Source organism: Charadrius vociferus, unplaced genomic scaffold (genome assembly GCF_000708025.1).
Source record: "Charadrius vociferus isolate BGI_N301 unplaced genomic scaffold, ASM70802v2 scaffold467, whole genome shotgun sequence".
Classification (NCBI taxonomy): domain Eukaryota; kingdom Metazoa; phylum Chordata; class Aves; order Charadriiformes; family Charadriidae; genus Charadrius; species Charadrius vociferus.
In genome coordinates, this window is record NW_009649309.1 from 1,865,070 (window position 1) to 1,873,310 (window position 8,241).

Genomic DNA, 8,241 nt, shown 5'->3' on the forward strand with positions numbered 1-8,241 from the left:
GTTGACCAGAGCAGGGGGGGGGGGGGGGGGGGTAAGAAAGGCAGGGGCAATTGTGCCACCATAGTTAAAGTTTTTCCTAAATCTACAGATTTAGGAAAAAGACCTACCAATGTGTTGGATATTTTGTGAAGAGGTACAATTAAAACACATTTATTATGCAACTGGTATTTTGTTCTGATATGACCCAAACTAGCTATTGGAACTATTCCAAGAAAACTTTACTCTGTCTCTGCTGATGGCTCTTCCCATAATGCTGCAAGCTACTGTATTCAAGTTGGTGGTTGGGCCCTCCTCCTGTATTTGGCTAATTTTGGATTTAGATATCCCTGTTTCCTAAGTATGGGGAACAGACTCAAACCCTGCTAGTTTTGGCTTTATCCCATAGCTATGGGGTAAACTGGTAAACTTCTAATTCTTATCAGATTGCATTTGCACAGGCTATAGGGTTCTTTCAAAGACATCAGTCAAAGTTTGATCTTCAGGTTTAGGCTGACAGAAGTAATGTAGAAAAACATAATTGTTTTCTGTGTTTGTTTTATAATCTGAGGTACTATTTTGGCTAACTAAGTAGTCAGCAACATCCTAGTCAATATGGACCATGTGCAAATCCTATTTCTATAATGGATACATTTTTCTGATGCTGAACTACCCACTATACTCACATTAGACAGTCAAAAATGCTTTTTACTCTATCGCAATTAGCCATGTTGCTCATGGATCTAATAAGGAGCATTAAGCATAAGTATAATTTAATAGGACCTGTTGTGGTAGGGCAAGGGATAATGATTTTAACCTAAAAGATGGTAGGTTCAGACTAGACATAAGGAATAAATTTTATACAATGAGGGTGGTGAAACACTGGAAGAGGTTGCCCAGAGAGGTGGTAGATGCCCCATCCCTGGAAACATTCAAGGGCAGGTTGGATGGCGCTCTGAGCAACCTGGTCTAGTTGAAGATGTCCCTGCTCATTGCAGGGGGGTTGGACTAGATGACCTTTAAAGGTCCCTTCCCACCCAAACTATTCTAAGATTCTATATTTCCTTAATACTGCTGATTATTGTTATATTTCCTCAGTGCTGATCTTTCCAGAGTCTTCTACCATCCTCTATTTTATTAATACAATTTTCTTTGGCTACATTCTTAAAGTAAAAATCCGAATAAGCTTGTAAGGTTCAGAACGGTCTGAAATACTGTATCTTAACCTAGCTTTCATGCAGAGCACAGAGTAAGCAAAAATGTGTAACTCTTAGTTTCAAAATGTTGTGAAGAGAGCTTAAACTCAAAGCATGTAGGTATTGTTCAGAACAACTGAGTTATTCTGAGCCAACTATTGAATCATTCTATTACATCTGTGTCAAGCTATTTGCAAATATGCTGGCTCACAACAGAGTCTGAGACCTGTTCATTCTTCAGTTCATTAGTAAGCAGAGCTTTCACTGTTGTTTCTCCAAAAGGAAAGCAGGTACTGGCTAAGTCTGTAGAGTACAGGGACAACCGGATCACCAGCTAGTACAAGATTTTCTAACTAACTGTAGTGTTTAGACATCTTACTGTTCTGTGAGATTGCATTGGTCTGTCTTGTTCCACCTGTTTTTTTACTGTCCTGATTTAATTACGTAAGCTGATTATAGCCCCCTCTTAGGACACATCAAAAGTTTATCATTGTTAGAAAATTTGGATACATGCCTGTAATCTAAACTATGTTTCTGAGCATCTCAAGCTGCTATCACCCTGGTGAAGGGAATCCCACCTTGGCTACATCTCCACTGACTTTTAAAATGTGCTTATCAATTAGTGGGAATCCGTACAGAGCTATGATGGGACTGTGTTTTATCATGTTCATAAGTGACGTGGAAAGGGGTATGCATGAAAAGTGTGTCCTCTAAACTTAAATAAGGGAGCAAAAATGAAAGTAACCTGCACAGTGTTGCCAAATGATTTCAGAATACTGAATAATAACAGGCAATAAAATGGCAGATAAAATTCTACATTGATAATTTCAAAGTGATATGCTTGGGATTAAAACAACTCACAACATATAGAATCTTGTAATAGGCTCTAATCTAGCTGCTGCACTGGGAAAAAGTCTTGGGATTACTCTTACAATTTTTTTTAAAGTATCAACTTCGCACTGAGGAGGTAGTTTAAAAAGCTGGAAGAATCTTTAGGAATTACTAGAAACAATATAAGAAACTTAACTCTTTATAAATCCAATTTGCACTTGCATCTAGAATGCTGCTTCCCTCACAAATACATAAACAATATAGGATAAAAATAAAAGGTATTGGCAGCAACAGCAGAGAAGACAAGAAGTCAGAAACAAGATCTGTGGAATTGGAGTATTCTGCACTGAAAAAAAAGTGACTGAGAACATGATAAAGATATATAAACTCATGAACAGAAAATGATCAGTTTTCTATACAACAACAAGATCATTGAGCTAAGTTATTAAACCACAGATTTAAAAAAAGGAACTATGTAACTAAATGCGGAACTTACTGATACAAGTTACTGTGGAGAAAAAAGCTTGGACAGGTTCAAGAGTGATTAGACAAATTAATGGCAGAGAATAAAATAATTAGGACTATTCAGTACATAGGTGCACTCCTCTACTCAGGGAGCCCATGTGCCACAGACTATAGTAAATGGTGGGGTATCAGGAGTGGTACCACTGCACTTGTCCTTTCCTTTTCTCTTTCCCCAGCCATCTATTATTGTTTCTCTGAGTCAGAGCAGCAGTTGATGCCTTCTTGAAAAAGTAAACTATGAACCAAATCTTTATTAAAAGGAGGTATTACAGTGTAAAACATTTCTCATTCATGTAAACAGACTTGTGTACTATCCATGGAAATACTGGCATAAGCAGACATTTTAAAGTACGAATTGAAATTTTCTATCAGCAAGTTTCAGATTTTAGATGATATATCAATAACATTCCAGCAGCACCTCCAGCGAAGGGGAATGAGTCCAAAAGCAATCTGCCTAATCATTATTGTGTTTCCATCTACAGGGATAAAAAATGTCTTGAAAGTGGAGGTTGACTTTAGACTCACCAAATTCATCACTGATACTGTCCTTTTCTATCATTTGGTTGACTTTGTCAACTACAGCTGAAGGAATATTTTAATTTGGAAGTTAGAGCTTGCTTTATTTTTTATAAATTATTTCAAGCACTACATATTTAATATTTACTGAAAGTCAATGGACACAGCCTATTTACCAGTTTTACAGAACCTGAATAGAGGGAGCCAGGTCCTTTGGTCTCCAAGCAGACATCACACACAAAGACAGGGGAATCATTGCCTGGTTCTGTGGACCCAGTTCTGCTGAAAGAGGCTAATTGTAAATGCTAGTGAAAAGCTGTAGCAGCAATTAGGTTGCTAAGCAGTTAAGAACTGTCCTGTGGGGTAGGGGTGGTACTGAAAATCAGATATATATCACACAGGGTCTCAAAGTGGAGGAAAGAGTCTCACCAGACTTCTACAAAAAATCAGGGTTGAAGGGGGAATAAACACCCACTAGCTATCAATAGAAGGATAATGATCACAGCTGATCCTTCACAGGGCAACTACTCATGATGAGATACGAGAACAGGTAACTCAGGAACAGAGCCACAAACATTTTCTCTAATTGTATAAGCCATCCAACAGGCATGCCGTGAAATGGAGGATACTGTGGATGGAATAACTGTATTTCCAGATTTCTGTGTGAACAGATCTGGGAATAGGTGCAACAGTGTTGGGGGACTGGAAATCACAAAGCTAAGCCTTAAAGCTGTCATCTGTTACTTTTTATGTACCTGAATGGCAGACGCACGTCATGGAACTGTACCAAGATTGTAGATTTTTCTCTCTGATGAGGCTTGCTCATGGAAAACGGAGATCAAGATCTTGTTATAAGCCATCGCCTTGGTCAGTAGTGTCTGTAACAAGCTAATGTGGGTAGACAATAATGCCTGTCACAACTCATAGCAGCAAGGAATGACAGCCTTTCAAGTTGCAGGAAGTCACTCAGATAAAAACAAAGGAGGGCCCAATACTGGTGCCAAGGATTATTGACTTTTACATCCCAAGATATTTCTCAAAAAGGTATTTCTGGATGTGTACCAAAGACATTTTCGTTTCCTGGGATTTACAGCACCTGAAGGGGATCCTCTTCACTTATAAAATACAAAGAGTGAAAATGAACCTCTGTGATAGGAACATGCCCATAACAGAACAGGCAAAGTTTGAAGACATATATAGTAAATGGAAAAGCCACCAAGCAAAAGACAAAATGAAAAATTAAAGAAAAAAGGAAAACTGGAAAAGGAAACATATCTAGCAAAAAATGATAGAGTAGGAGAAAACTGGCATGGAAGACAAGAGCTAGAAGCCCATTGTCAATTTTATAGAAAAAAAAAATGGTAAAAATAGAATCATAGAATCATCTAGGTTGGAAGGGAGCTTTAAGATCATCAAGTCCAGCTATCAACCTAACACTGCCAAAACCACCACTCAACCGTGTCCCTACACACCACATCTACCCATCTTTTACATACCTCTATGGGTGGTGACTCCACCACTTCCCTGGGCAGCCTGTTCCAATGCTTGACAACCTTTTCTATGAAGAGCTTTTTCCTAATATCCATCCTAAACCTACCCTGGAATAAGTTGAGGCCATTTCCTCTTGTTGTATTGCTTGTTACTAGCAAGAAGATGTCGACTCCCACTTCTCTACAACCTCTTTTCAGTTAGCTGTAGAGAGCGATAAGGTCTCCCCTCAGCCTCCTTTTCTCCAGGCTAAACAACCCCACTTCCCTCAGCCACTCCTCATAAGACTTGTGCTCTAAACCCCTCACCAGCTTCGTTGCCCTTCTCCAGACACACACCAGCACCTCTGTGCTTTTCTTGTAGTGAGTGGCCCAAAAATGAACATAGTACTTGAGGTGAGGCCTCACCAGTGCCGAGTACAGGGGAACGATCATTTCCATAGTCCTGCTTACCACACTATTCCTGATACTAGCCACGATGCCATTGGCCTTCTTGGCCACCAGGGCATGCTGCTGGCTCATATTCAGCCAGCTGTCAACCAACACCCCCAGGTCCTTCTCCACCAGGTATCTTTCCAGCCACTCTTCCCAAGCCTGTAGCACTGCATGGGGTTGTTGTGACCCAAGTACAGGACCTTGCACTTGGCCTTGTTGAACTGCATGAGGTTGGCTTGGGCCCACCTCTCCAGCCTGTCCATGTCCCTCTGGATGGCATCCCTCCCCTCCAGTGTGTCTACCTCGCCAAACAGCTTGGTATCATCAGCAAACTTGCTGAGGGTGCACTCGATCCCACTGTCCATGTCCGCAACAAAGATGTTGAACAGTACAGGTCCCAGTACCGGCCCCTGAGGAACGCTACTTGCCACTGGTCTCAACTTGGTCATCAAGCCGTTGACCACAACTCTTTAAGTGCGACCATCCAGCCAGTTCTTTATCCACTGAGTGGTCCATTTGTCGAATCCATGTCTCTTCAATTTAGAGACCAGGATATCATGTGTGACAGTGCCAATCGCTTTGCACAAGTCCAGGTAGATGGCATCGGTTGCTCTTCCCTTATCCACTGACCTAACCGCCAGTCAACTGGGACCTCCCTGGTTAGCCAGGACTGCTGATAAATGATGGAAAGGGGCTTGGTGAGCACTTCCGCCAGCTCCTTCTGTACCATTGGGTGGATCCCATCTGGCCCTATAGACCTGCGTATATCTAGGAGCTGTAGCAGGTCACTCACCATTTCCCCATGGATTATGGGGGCTTCATTCTGCTCCCCACCCCTGCCTATTAGCACAGGGGGCTGAGTACTCAGGGAACAACTGGTTTTACTGTTAAAGACTGCAGCAAAGAAGGCATTAAGTACCTCAGCCTTTTCCTCATCCTTGGTCACTATGTTTCTGCCTCTGTCTACCAAAGGACAGAGATTATCCTTAGTCCTCCATTTATTGTTAATGTATTTATAGAAACTTTTTTTGATGTCCTTAAGTGCAGTAGCCAGGTTAAGTTCTAGTTGGGCTTTGGCCCTTCCAATTTTCTTCCTACCTAGCCTCACTACCTCTTTGTAGTTCTCATGAGTGGCCTGCCCTTTCTTCCAAAGGCCATAAATTCTCCTTTTTTTTCCCTGAGTTGCAACCACATCTCTCTGTTTAGCCAGGCCAATCTTTTTCCCCAATGGCTCATTTTTTTGTACATGGGGATGGCCTTCTCCTGCACTTTAAGAATTCCTTCTTGAAAAATATCCAGCCTTCCTGGACTCTTTTGCCCTTGAGGACTGCTTCCCAAGAGACTTTGTCAACCAGCCTTCTGAAAAGACCGAAGTCCGCTCTCCAGAAGTCCAAGGTAGCAGTTCTGCTGAGCCCCCTCCCTGCTTCTCCACGAATTGAAAACTCTGTAATTTCGTGATCACTATGCCCAAGACAGCCTCCAACCATCACATCCCCGACAAGTCCTTCTCTGTTTACAACCAGATCCAGCAGGGTGCATTCCCTAGTTGGCTCCCTCACTAGCTGTGTCAGGAAGTTATCATCAACACACTCTAGGAACCTCTTAGACTGTTCCCTCTCTGCTGTATTGTATTCTTAGCAATATCCGGTAAGTTGAAGTCCCCCACAAGGACAAGGGCATAGAGTAAATGTATAGGGTAAAGGTCGTTTTAAGGGAAAGTCTGTAATACAGCTGAATGACTGGAGGGAGCTCAGGGGCATCTAGCCTGCACAATGGCTGTATTCAGGGTACGTGGAGAAGCATAGCTTCACACCTAACACCCACTGCTAAAGTAAAAAAGCTACAGCTTGACTGCTAGAAGGTGGATAAGCATACAGCAGACACTTATAGATGAGTAGCTCATGTGGCTGTGTTCCTGAATGAGCTGTCTTGTGTGCTTGCACTCATCAGCTTCTCATAATGCTCATCACATGAATACATCACGGATTTCTGTGTCATGTTCAAAGGCCAGTCTGAATAATTATAGTTCAGCCCAATTCGCCTGTGCAGTTGCTTCTCAGATATGATTGCTGATAGCCTAACAAAGATATATTATGAAATGATGTGCTTTTATGCATGTGCTGCATAAATGTTGTGATTAAAAAAACCACCACCAGCAAATGCAATTTAGAACATATAACTACATGGGGAACTGAATTCCCACCTGATTTCCCTTCTTAAAGCTCTCTGCGGGAGGGGAGAGTGAGGAAGAACAGGAGATTCTTGTGATGGCTTTCCTTCCAAAGCCATATTTAGCGAAGTAACAGCAATCATATGCTTTTGCTTACATCTGACTGTAACAGTTTTAAATTACATGAATTATAAATGCTCATCAGTGTTACAAGATAAAACTGCTTGGAGATATTTCCTAAATAAGGTTGGATATAGGTTGAATGTTTGGATTTTTTTAGTCTGAACCCAACTAAATATAGATCCACAAATAATAAGTATCACAGATTTATGAAGACTTAATGTTACAGGCAAATGGACACAGAGAGGCTAATTAGAATTTACAGGTAATCAAATAATATATTAAGGTATCCAAATATGAAGCTCGAACCCTAAATTTAAGGGTGGGGTTTTTTTTAATTTAAAAAATATTTAAGCACTACTTAATAAGGAAGCTTGATGGTTAACACCTTCATATACTGCATTTGGTATACAGGTAATATTTATTTTTAAAGAACTGATGCATGACTGGGACAATAGATCCATACACTCCTACTCCTAACCATTGTTAGTACAGTCTTAAGACAAGCTCAATTCCCTCAAGCTTTATGAACAGTTTAACTGGCAGAGTGCAGTTGGGGAGTGGAGAGGGAAAAGTTCACAATAAATAAAAGAGAAAGAAAAAGGCAAAGGGTGAGAACTATTTCAGCAAAATTCAATGTGGAGAATATCCAAGGAGCCAGACTAAGCAATAAAACAGTATCTAGAAAACAGAATTATAAGGATACGTGGAAGTGCACACAAATGAATGCAATTCATGTTGCTTATAGTGGAATTATTTTGCCGATGAGAGGACTATTTTACTATTTAATGTTTTCTGAATAGTGTAGGAATTAGTACTTTGTTTTAAAAATACTGTCTTGAGAAAAGATGACTCTGCTTCTTAATAGCCCAGAATGACTCACAAGGCTTTATAGTTGACACCAATTGCATTTTAAAGGTCTTCATTTGCAGAAGTCTAACAAAAAATATTTTAGACTGCTCTAAATATTGAAATGACTTCCAAG